At 43.9% G+C, this 12,668-nt stretch overlaps 1 protein-coding gene across 4 annotated transcripts in view; it reads left to right on the plus strand.

Annotated features, from left to right (window-relative positions):
- AATK (apoptosis associated tyrosine kinase) overlaps positions 1-12,668 on the plus strand; it is a 391,342-nt gene that overhangs the window by 41,496 nt on the left and 337,178 nt on the right. Inside the window, exon 2 of one of the 4 annotated variants that reach the window (XM_085617407.1) lies at positions 5,451-5,578. The exons of the other annotated variants lie outside the window; for them this stretch is intronic. The gene's annotated coding sequence lies outside the window, so the exon portion shown is untranslated. The remainder of the gene's footprint in view (positions 1-5,450; positions 5,579-12,668) is intronic. 4 annotated transcript variants of the gene reach the window in all.

Raw genomic sequence — 12,668 nt, forward strand, 5'->3', positions numbered from 1 at the left:
CTGCATTTTATTTTATAGTATTGTGTCCGACACTCTCATGTGCTATTCTGTGGGAGGATTTCTGAGAAACACTATACGTTGGCGTAATGCCTTCCATTTTTAGCTTCTGCTCGGGCATTAGTGCTCTTTATACCTCTCTCTAGAATTTATTGCAACTGATGAAATAATTGTAGGAGAGTGATGTTGTATTATGATTTTTTTATTCTGATGAACATTTTATGTAACTTTTGGCTTTTTAACCTGTTAGCATGTAAGACAAAATAATTGTAAGAGAGTGATTTTATGACTTAGTTTTTTACTTGCTGAGCACTTTATGCAATATTGGCTATTTTTCAAGTGATGTATAGTTTCGGCTTTTTATTCATTACAGCCTATTTTGAAGCAATATTGTCTTGTGAAGGTATGAATAGATTTCTAAGCTGCTGCTGTACAAATATAGAGGAGTTTATTCCTGCTACCAAAACTTTAGGCAGTGTCATAAAGTGCATTCCTCAGCACAAGATAAATGTGCACCTCCAACCATGTAAATATTGCCTCTTCGATGTACATATGGGTATTGAGTGGAGAGGTTTTCTACAGCCAATAAAACCTTACCAAGTGGCATGTGCCAATCTGTATGTATAACATAATCTCAGATTTTTTTCTATACATTTTTTTTCCTTTCAGCCTTGTCCCATCCTTCCTCTTTTTGACTCATCCCAAACCTATCTGATTACTATGAACCCCCAAACATCCTTCTCAGACTTTTCCCTCTTTTATTGGCCTTCTCCCCCAACTAAGAGGTACTACTTAGAAAAACAACTTACTACTTCCACTTTCAAATCCATTCCATCCTATCCCATCTCTAAACTCTACTATACACTCAAGAAATCAAGAGTACAAACCAAACACAAATAATGCACAGACATAAAAAAAGAAAAAATACTACTAATTGTTGGAAATGGCCCCTTTTGCAGGGTTATCCCCAAACTTTTTGCTTCTTCCTCCTTTGCTTTTCCTGACCCGTGGTTGTTGGCTATTGGACTCTGGGCACTTTACCACTGCTGATCAGTGCTAAAGTGCATATGCTCTCTGTATAAATTGTTACTATGATTGGTTATCCATGATTGGCAGATTTGGTTAATCAGTAGGTCCCTAGTAAAGTGCACTGAGTGTGCCAGGGCTTGTGATTCAAATGCTACTAGTGGGCCTGCAGCACTGATTGTGCCACCCACATGAGTAGCTCTAAAGTGGTGTCTCAGGACTGACACCGCAGTGCCTGTGTGCAGTTGCTAACTGCCATGCTGACTGGGCAAGTGCACCCACTTGCCAGTCCCTAAACCTTCCCTTTTCTGCATAATAGTCACCCCTATGGTAGGGTGCATTGTAAGTATAAGGTAGGACATGCCCTGGTGTGTGTGGCATGTCCTGATAGTGAAAAACGAAAATGGCTGTAATTCACTATTGCAAGGCTACCTGTTCCCCATAGGCCAGAATGGGCAGTTTGATTATTACATCCTATAATCCTAACTGACCCAGGGAGCATGGTAGAAATTCGAGTTTAGTATGCCAGAACTCAGAATGATAAAATACACCTTTTAGTGAAGTTGGTTTTAACATTCTGTGTTTGAAAATACCACTTTTAGGAAGTAGGTATTTTCTTGCCTAAATATCCAAACCTGCCTCTGCTAGGTTGTGTATTCCTTGTCTGGAGTTTGAGTGACAGGGGCTGGGGAATTCCCGGAGACAGGGTGAGTCAGCACAGGGCTGAATAGAGAGATCTCCATGTAGATGGGTGGGAGGAGTTGCACCTGGGACCTGAATATGTCTGTGCTTTCCCTCCACAATGCTGGCTCCACCTCCTGTGGTGCGTCTGATGGGCCTGGCCTACACTGTCAAAGGAAAGAAGGAGTCCTGTAAACAGAGTGCTTCAGGACTGACCAGAACTGGTTCTGACTAGGCAAAGGCCTCTCTGCCTTCAGAAAACAAAGAGAATATTGGTATAAATACTGGGACCCAGACCCCAGAACTTTAGATCATCCTGGAATCAAGAAGGAACCTCTGCCAAGGAGAAAGCTGGAAGACTGAAGAGGAAGGACTGTCCTGCTGTGTGTTTGTGGGCTGACTTGCAGTTGCTTTGCTGCCAAGGAGAGAGGAAGGACTTTGTTGTTGCTGTGTCCCCTTGCTTGAAGAGATCTTCAAGGGCCTGAGGAGAGCTGGCCTCCTGTTAAGAAGTCCCAGGAACAAAAGGACTTCACCCCCAGCTTCCCCCCTGAACTCTGCTGAGTGAGTTCTGGCCTTCCTAGAGCGCTTGATATAATTGTGGGGCCTCTGGAAGTTGTGCCTGCTGTTTGGGGAGCTGGACAAAAAGAAAAGAAGAAGATCTGCAAGTTTCACGCATTGCTTGCTTGCGGAGCGCATCGTCAACAGTGCGAGAAAATTCCAGTCGCCGCGAAGATTGTCGCAGCGCCTGTTGCGGCTGCAAGAGCCGACGCATCGTTCGCATACGGAGCGCATCGCCCCGGTGCAGGAAGATTTTTGTTGCTGCGAGTATCGTCGCAGAGCCTGTCGTCGCTGGGTGAGATCGTCGCACCGCTTGCTTGCGGACCGCATCATGTCGCTGTGAACATCGTCGCAGAGCCGTCGCATCGAGGGGCCGCGAGAGGAGAAGATAGACGCTGCACCGCGTATCGCCGCCGCACCTGAGATCTTCGCCGTCCCGAAGATCGTCGCATCGTGCCTGTGCGAGACGCTTCCTACCGAACCTGCGCACCGGAATCCATACAAGGTATCGCCTCCCACCCCATACAGACCGGATTCGTTGCAACACGTCCGCTGCGTGCAGCGGAGCTGTCGCATCGCCTCCCCAGGGTCTCAGGAGTGATGCATTGCTTGTTTTTCAACGCTGTAGCTTCCATTTGGAACTTTTGTCGCATCTACTGGTACTGTGGGCTAAACGTGATGCAACTGTGAATTATTTTGACGCAAACCCTAGAACTCTTTAAAAATCATATTCTTGAACTGTGTATGTTGGATTTTTGTCGTTTTGGTCTTGTTTAGTTTAGATTAAATACTTTTTATTTTTCTAAACTGGTGTGGAGTCCATTTGTGGTGTTTTCACTGTGTTCCTGTGAGTGTTGGTACAAATACTTTACACATTGCCTTTGATAAGCTTGTCTGCTCGTGCCAAGCTACCAAGGGGGTGAGCAGGGGTTATCTAAAGAGTGTATCCCCCTTACACTTACTACAAGCAAGGGTCCCTATTTGGACAGTGGTACCTACCTCTGCCAACTAGAGACCCCCAGATCTAACACTAATCCACTATTATTTTCTAGTCTTGGGTTTCTGAGTAGTGTGCTACTCTGCGCGAAGCGATTCAACTCTTCTTCAGCGGTAATAAGCACTATATAAATAACATTTACAATTAGAACGCATTCCATAACTTGCACCACTTGTCATATTGTTCTTGGTAGCTCTTTTCTTTGTTTCTGAACTGTTGGCAAATGAGTGCTTTGAATATAGTGGGTAGCCATAGCCAATATGTCATTTTTGATGTCATGAGTGATGTAATATGCAAGAGCATAAACGTGCATGATGGGGGCACAAGCTATAGTTAGTTCACCAAACTTCAACTGGCCAATTTCAGACGTTCTTTGGATTTTAAATGTTAACTTTAATCTCATTTCAACACCTAACTGTTAGGTCACTTTAACCTTTGTTTTTTTCAGTGAACACACATGCACAAAAATGTCAAAGTTAAGAAGATTATTCAATGATTGTAATATTTCCCTATACTTACCTCCGATGTAAGGGCAATCATGAGGTAATGACCCCTGATGTGATATATGTAAAATTTGCCCAGGATGCAGCGACTCCCAGTGTTGTGGCTGGGATGAAGTGGCGCACAATGTAAAGCCCTTGTTGTAATGGCTTCCTCGTGTGGAGGGCAGTGTTTGAATTCATTCCAGTAGCTGATCATGAGAAAATTAATGTACTCTACTCTCGATGTATGGGTCACCCGCGTCAGAGGCCTAGTGTGAATGTCCCACTGGGACTGGGGACTAAATCAGTTAACAGGTCGTCCACTCTTTGCCACAACCTTCATTTTTTTGTAGAAAAATACTACAACCCAATCCATGAAATTTCCAGCCAAATGAGTATCAATAGAAAAGCTGCCTACACTTGCCAACTCTCTTGGAAATGTCCTTATAGAGCCCCAAAATCTGATGTGAGTTGGAGAGCGCCCGCGCTTCTGTCTAGGTGGGTGAGTTTGTAATTCTTTCATTTGTAATCCTAACACAAGCTATAGTCGCATGTCGCTTGGACAATAGCCACCCCAGTTTTGCTTTTGCACACTGTAAGACAGTGCATATTTTGCGATGTCCCACCCATCTTTTTAGTCTGGGCATCTGTGTTTTTTGTTGAGTGACAGGAGCATGTTAAGCAGTTCTCCTCCACATATGCTCGATTTAAAAGGACAGCCAAATGTATTTTCAAATTGCAATCACTGTCACTCTACTGACTCTTCTGTGCTCGGGCCCATTACACTTTTTTACAGAGTGCAAATCAGAGTTGTGGGCGAGAAGGAAATATTCTTCATGTCTATACCCAAACAACATGAATGTGGAATACATATGTTCCTGCAGCCTGGGTTGCAGTGTGGACAACGTGTTTAAACATTCAGGGGCTGATCTAGATTTCGGCAGAAGGGTTACTCTAGCACAAATGTGGAGATTAACCTGTATGCTGTGTTACAAGTGCCATGGAATATAATGCACTTGAAATGTGACGTATGAGATATCCACCACGTTTGTGACCAAGTAATTTATCCACTGAACTCTAAACCAGGCCCTCAGTCTTTAAATGTTAATAGGAGAGTGCTTCCAGGTTTGCAAAATGTAAGTGCCTGGAGCTAAATAGATCAGTAGTAATGCCAAACTGTTATTGTCTGTAACCCTGACACTAGTTTAGGAATCTGAGATGCATATTCTGTCTACTCTTAGCTGCTGAGCGATTCCAAAGGAAAATACATTTCTGTCAGGGGTCACAACTCTGTAATAGCTTCTGGGAATCTGGGTGTGCTGTCTGTTACTTAAAAAGTTGTCCACACAATAGCCAGGAAAGGAGAGGTGCCAAGTGGTGCATCTGCGTTGCAACACCCCACTAAAGCATCTTTTCTATTCAGACTAGGGGCCCTCTCGACCTTATTGAAGTCAAGCACTACATGAGGGCTAAGCCACATGGATGCTTAAGGGAGCATATTTCATTTGAGGATTAATGGGAATTAAATGGAAAGGCTGGGTTTGAGTTAGAGAAGAGGGCTGAGCTCTCCATTGCTGTTCCAGGGGTCCCCAATCATAGTTTTTAGGCTGCATGAAACTCTGGAAAAGTTTTGTTGTCACAATGCAGGACAATGGAGTGGAAACCTGAAATGTAGCCTTTAAAATGTAATGTTTTAATGTTTGACTCAGTCCCAGGAGAAAATCTGTGGGGAGCTGAAGAGGAGAGAATATCTATTGCCCACTGCTACGCTGAAGAATTTTTGCCTATCTGGATGATGAGTGGAGAAAACTAACCCCAGCCCAAGCCCTGAAGGCTGGTGAGTGCAGCATCATCGAAAGATTTTTGCGAACCTGATACAGACATATTTTAGGCCCCCTGTTCGGAACAACCTATTGCCTATTTTCTGCTAACTGAAGTCAAACAACATTCCCACATCTGCTCCTTCATGGCAAGGTTTGTGCTGCTCCGTCTAGTGGGGGGCAAAGAAAAAGGCGACCCCAAAACTTTGATTTCCCATGTATTTTCCCATAGGGAATTTTGCTCTCCAATACTGGAGAACGATTCTACAAAATTACACCAAATGTGGCTGAAAGTTAGAACGTTACTCATAAAGCGTGCTTTTTTTATTTTATGTAAATCCGTTTCATTTTCGAGAAATTTGGCTTTAAAGAGGTGCTTGGGGTTAGCTTGAAGGAGTAAAAAAAAATAGGCATATAACGACTGTTGGTCCCGAGGGAGTCCTGTGGTACCTAAAACATGCAAAAAAATAGAACCCTCCGATTAACAGAGGGAGCATTATCTGATCTGATTGGCTGGTCCTAGCTTGGAAGTAATCCCATTACAGGACTTGGGATTCTATCCCTATATTTATTTATTTATTTATTTTTTGTCGCAGGTATTACTGTACTCCAGAGGGACCAAATGCAACCCACCCATAAAGTACTGCAGTACTCCAGCTGGAGATTTGCTGCTCAAGGTTTACTTCCATAGAGCCGCTGTACTGTGGGGTGTAGTGGGCACTGCAAGAGTAAAACAGGACTTGCAAAAACATTAAAAACATAAATAACAAGATGTGGGTTAGGAGTCCACAGGGGGGGGGATGTGTGTCCACATGGTCTTGGGTGCAGTTCCCAGTCAGAGGTCAGGCCCTGTGGCCATTCCCCTGCAGTGCACTGCCAAGGTTGGCTACCCCTGGTTGGGCCTTTGGCTGTGAGCAGTGGTAAATTTGGCTTAATATGAAGGGGAAAAAAAGAAATTCACTGAACAAAAAATCAAAGGGTGACATGACATTATAGTTGGGGATCGTAATAAGATCTTCCTTTTTGTTTAAAAAAACCCCCCAGAAATTCACTGCAAAAATACAAAGGTTTAAGTGGCGTTATACTGTGATAGATATAGTGTGAGATGAACGGTCTCTAAGCAGTGTACCCCTACATTCAACTTTGTTCAACAAACACTAGTGCCGTGAAATCTTCAGCAAAGTTATTGAGAGAAAAATCCACACCTTATAAATGTCCTCACTACATTTACTTTGTATATAGCACTGTATTACAACTATAAACATGGGCACATGCCCAGATATCTACTGATGGATAATCTATTGTCAACGGAGGCTCTGGTATTTCTCATAGATTTTTTAGAACAAGCCTAGCTTTTAAGCTTAAACCTATTTCACACATACCTCTGCAACCCACATCAGGTGCGCTCAGCTTTTACCCTGTTCAACATGGAGTAATACGTGCACTCCAAACTTTAATGCTTTGTAAATGATGCACTGTATGAATTTCAATAAGCACTATTAAATTTGCCGTGAGGCCTGTGTTTACACTCAGTAACTCTATGCTGTATTAGACTATGGTGTTAACAGTGGTTTCATCAGTGTTCATTTGAGATGACATCAGTGATATCCTCAATGATTCATTTATCATGTCATGATTGGGGTCATTACCAGTGCATGACGGGTTGCAAGTTATAGTTTGCTGAGTAAACTATAACTGGTGAATTTCCGTGTTTTTTGTTTTTTAAACAATAGTTTTAATCTTATTTCATCACCTAACTACAACATCACTTTCACATTTGTTTTACCATTGTATTTCGATTTTTTTTTTAAATGTAGGCTCAGTTCTTATTACCATACCTAACTATCTATATATATCTACATCTATTACCCAGTGGCAGTTGCCACTAGGTTGTTATAGTTAGGATTGTTATTTCATAGACATTGCAGTTTTTAGTTTGCAAATAACTTTGGCACTGTTTTATGATTCTTCACAAACCTTTCCAAAAAATAAGCAAATTCACTTCAGCGCCTTCCTGGAAAGTTTCGGAGTGATCGCCAGGCAGGGGCTGAGAAAAAAACTGTGGTCCCAAATTAAATTTTCCCATGCATTTTCCATAGACTTCTTTAGGCAGGGCTACAGCAAAAACTGCTGAACGGAATTACACCAAATTTGGCAGGAAGCTAGATCTTGGCCCACAGATTGTATTTTTTGTAATTTAGTATAGTTGTGTTCAGAAGTTTGTGAGGAATTAAGGTTTTAAAATATTTGTATTTCAGGGTGGAGGGGTCCTAGAAAGTCTCGCGAGAGAGGCAATTTAAAAACAGAGCATTCTGATTGGCCCAAGTAGCTTTTTCTCCCTTGGGCCATCTCGCTCCCACGGAACTCAGACTCCTGTGAGAGCGAGCGCTCTGATTGGCTGCCAGCAATATAAGAAAAAGTTTGCTGGCTGCCATAACAGAACTCGGGTACTTAGTCCCCTGTTCTGAACTTGCAAACAAAATTATATAAGCTGGCTGGAAAGGGATACCCTGCCATCCCGGGCCTCATGGGGGGGGACCCAGAAGAAGCACTCCCTGGGCTAAAATTAAGAAAAAAGCATATATAGTTTCTGAAGTGGGTGCCCTGGGTAGGCATCAAGGGCACCCTGGGTGGGCTTCAGGGCATCCACCTTTAAAAGATGCGGGTGCCAGGTGATGGATTCCCCTGGGCCAAAATAGGCTCAGGAAGGAAGGCCGCATGGCCCTCCTCCCCTTTTAATACCGCCCTCAGTATGGTGTCCCCAGGGCCTCAGAAAGCCGAAGAAGGTGATGCCCTTCCCCTTACAATAAAGTACGGGTCTGGTGGAGGGTGTCCCCGGGGCCTAAAAAGCCCCCCCCCCTCCTTTTCGGCCCCGGGGACGGGGTCTCTGGGGGCCTAATTAGGCTCAGGGAGGGGGGCTGCCGCCCTCCTCCAATTATTAATTACTCCTTTCAGGAGATGGGTCCCCAGAGCCTAACTGGCCCCCACCCCTTTAGCATGTAATGCGACCCCGGGGGATGGGGTCCCTGGGGCATAATGAGGCTTGAGGAGAGGGGGCTATGTGGCCACACTCGCCCTTAAAAATGATCGGCCCTAGGGGATGGGGTCCCCAGGGCCTATAGAGGCTCAGGGGAGGGTGGCCGTATGTCCCCCTTCCCCTTTTAATAAACAGACGATCCTGAAGGGCGTGGTCCCCAGTGTCGAAGAAGTTTTGGGGGAGTGGGGGCTGCACAGCCTCCTCTCCTGTTTAATTGCATTTGGATTGAGGAATAGGGTTCCCAGGGTCTTTTAAGGCTTGGGTAGAGAGGCCAAACGGCCCCTCTCCTTTCAATTGGAACTGGCCTGGGTATGAAGTCCCAGGACCAAATAAGAGTTGGGAAGAGGGCGGCACTTAATATATATGTTTTGCCCCAGGGGATGTGGTCCCTGGGGCCTGAAGGCCAACCCTACACTGTGCAGGCCAAAGGCTTTGCACAGTTTAGCATTTGCAGTCTGCCGAGAGTTTGGCCACAGGGCTTGGCGGCAGGCCAAGTCCTGTGGCCAACACTCCACTGCCAAATGCTGTGCACAGCATGGGGTTGGATGCCTACGGGGATTTGGAACCAGGGCCTAGTTGCAAGATGGGCCCTGCAGCCAACCCCACGGTGCACACAACCAAAGGCTGTGTGCTTTATGGGGTTGGATGCACGAACAGGCTGTAAGGCAGGCTCGGTGGCTGAAGGCGGTGCACAGCATGGGGTTAGCTGTCTGTTGGGGTTTGCTGCACGGCCTGGTCACAGTCCAGGCCCTGCTGCCAACCCCCTTGCCCTCCACCGCTCATGGCCAAAGGCAATGTGCCGCGGGTGGTTGGCTTTATGTATGGTTATGAAATATTACTTTCTGTTTTTTATTAAAAAACCTAGAAATTCACACAAAAAAAACTGAGGTTATAGTAACTTTATAGTTAATTATAATAAAATTATCTGTTTTTGTTTTTTTTTAAACTTAGAAATTCACTGAATAAAGCCAAAGGTTGAAGTAACTTTGTAGTTAGGGGAATATGTCCGTGACAACATTAATGTTTTGAACTGAAAAAAAAAAAATAATAATTACCAGTTATAGTAAGCTGAGCTAACTATAACTTGCTCCCCTGCCATGCCCTGCTTATGACGTCACATATCACAGCACTCTTGACATGTTCTATGACATCATTTATAACATCACTGATGACATCTCGAATGACATAATTGATGACATCACTAATGACATCACGGATGACCTCATCCACGCTTCTTTAGTACACATTACTCTATAAACAAGTATAGCATTAGAGGTCTAAAAGTAAGTACAAACTAGCTCAGAATAATATGAAGCATTCATAGTGCCATCACAATTACAACTCCCTTAGGGGGAGCAAGAATGGGTTATGTGCAACGTTGACCCTATACCATTCACTTGACGGGTAGCCTGGTTCAAATTAACAATCAACCACAGTTATATGGGAAACCCTTATTGCACACGGTCTTCAGTATGTATACAACTGATTCAGAGAAAGCCAAGTTACTCAAGATACTCAACATCTGTTCCAAAATTAATGCCCTACTACGGACAGCTTTTATCTGTAACAAACCCCTCACAGTCACCAAACTTACAATGAGAAAGGAGGTTGATATAAGTAGAAAAGTGAGTACTGTAAACAGTGTTTACTCTATGGAGAGAGCTTACTCTATACCACACCATTTGCAGACAGTGAAACTCTCATAAGAAATACACCACAGAGTATTAAAAAGTATCTACTAAGAACAATGTACACTCTATGCAACACTTATCAAAAAATACATTATTTGCTTAAAATAACCATGGTCTGGAGGTACTAAAAATTATACTATCTGCTGCCTTCATATTGTGGTGAAAACTTTACAGATAGACAATCTTCTGGAGCAAAAGAAGCACATGAACATAGTTTCGTACCAAGTGCAAACAGTCTTCTATGTTATATAGAAATTGTCATGCTGAGACAATTCCGTCTAATAACTCAAGGCTGCTTACAATACTTAGGGGTCTATTACGATGGCAGGCGGACAAAGTCCGCCCACCACCGTAACGGAATGCGGGACCGTCCGCCAGGGGTGTGGCGGTCCAGCACCTGCAATTAAGATGCCACCACGGCGGTGGCATCCCCTAAACCCAGAATTGTGGCAGGCGGTGCTCACGTGATCCGTGCCCGCCACAATGCTGGGAATGCACGTTGTGCATTGGCATGCACAAAGTGACAGGCACCGTGCGGTGCCTGCCACCTTGTCCATGCCAATGCAGGGGGTACCATATGTACCCCCCCATGTGCACCCCCATCCCCCAACATCCTGGGGGCCCGCTACGGCCTCCAATAGCAAAGACTGCATGACTATCCATGGCGGCAGCGCCGCCATGGACAGGCTGATCTCCGCCGTAATCATAATATGGATGGCGGTATCTTGCAGACACCACCACCATATTAACCCTTTTTTCCGCCCGGTCGACGAGTCAACTGGCGGAAAAGCGGCAGACGGTCTTTCCGTCTGCCGCGGACCCACCAGCCATCCTAATATGGCGGGGGGTCTTTGAGGGTGGATGGCGGGCGGATCACCCCCGCCAGGCCAGCGGTGACAACCGCCGGCCCGGCTTGGGTGATCCGCCCGCCATCCTAATGGGCCCCTTAGTATCTATTATGTAGTACCTTTGCCCTGTTGAATTTTTTTTCTGCAGAACCAAAACACTTGATACTGGACACAAGTCGTCAACTGTCATCTGCACACAGATTTACTCTTCAATTCAAAGATTTATGTGTTCAAAACTTACACACATCTTTGATGTATTCGCAGCACATGCATTTTGTAAACACTCACAACCATTTGCTGGATGCAGGCTGTACAAAATAAAGTAGAAAAGTAATATGGTCCTTTCCCACCACTATGTAAACTAGAAAATGAACTAACACACTCATTGGATGATGTCATTAGTGAAGTCAATAGTGGTGTCATCAATGATGTCATAGAACATGTCATGAGTGATGTAATATGTGAGGTCATAAGTAGTGCTTTGCTAACTATAACCCGAGAATTACTGTGTTTTTTTCAAAGTCAAAACGTTACTGTCACTGAGTTATTCATCTAACTATAAAGTTACTTTAACCTTTGTTTTTTCAGTTAATATCTATCTTGAGAAACCCTAAAAGAGAGAGATTGACCCAGAAGTACAGATAGGAAAGAGAGAGAGAAATGTTCAGATAGAAAAATTGGCAAAGGTGAGATAGAGTGAGAGAAAGATTACATTACTCTGGGGCCCTTCCAGCCCTGCACAATTGCCCACGCCTTAAAACACTTCCTGGTTGAGCGAGCCTCCTGCTGCCCCACAAGGCGTAAGGGGACCAATTTACACAGGCTTTTCCTGTGATCTTTCCTCCTATGGCTTGAGGGAGCAGAAGGCCCCTTGCTCAAAAGAATTTCAGTGTACACGTTTGAAATGAACATTTTCTTGTGATCTGAAAGTGCCTTCCGGTGCTTGGGACGAAGTGACTGTTTGGTACCGTGTGCAATATAAATATGTCTTGCTGTTGTGGATGCAGTACTGAAGATTTGAGGACTTTTTTCAATATAGTATATATATCAGCACACCTTTTTGTAGTGCTTTCCTATGGACCACTTTTATTTTCTTTATAACGCTTGATCCCTTTACTTGATTTTCTTCATTTTTGTAAAATATTCCTCACAGAAATCACAGCATACATTGACCATTAACATACATCCCAGCAATCTGATTCCTTACAAGCATGCAATTCAGCTCAGAAATACATTTAGAATAATACTAAATTAAGAAAGTGGTGCAGTTAGGCATCACTTTTGATAAAAGTGTGCCATTGGCACCAACACAGAAAAAACTCAACTTTTTTAATGCCATGTGCTAGAAAGCTGTAGCAAACAAATTAGGTTTTCATTCTCTCAACTATTGCTACAGAGAAGGCTGAGAATGTTTCTAAATAGAATGCTCAAACACTCACACACATGTCAATAGCAGATGTAGTGCATGGCAGAGGTTTAAACAGCTCAAAAGCTATTTTTAGGAATGTAATTCTTTATTTTTTAAATGCTT

Source organism: Triturus cristatus, chromosome 7 (assembly GCF_964204655.1).
Source record: "Triturus cristatus chromosome 7, aTriCri1.1, whole genome shotgun sequence".
Classification (NCBI taxonomy): Eukaryota; Metazoa; Chordata; class Amphibia; order Caudata; family Salamandridae; genus Triturus; species Triturus cristatus.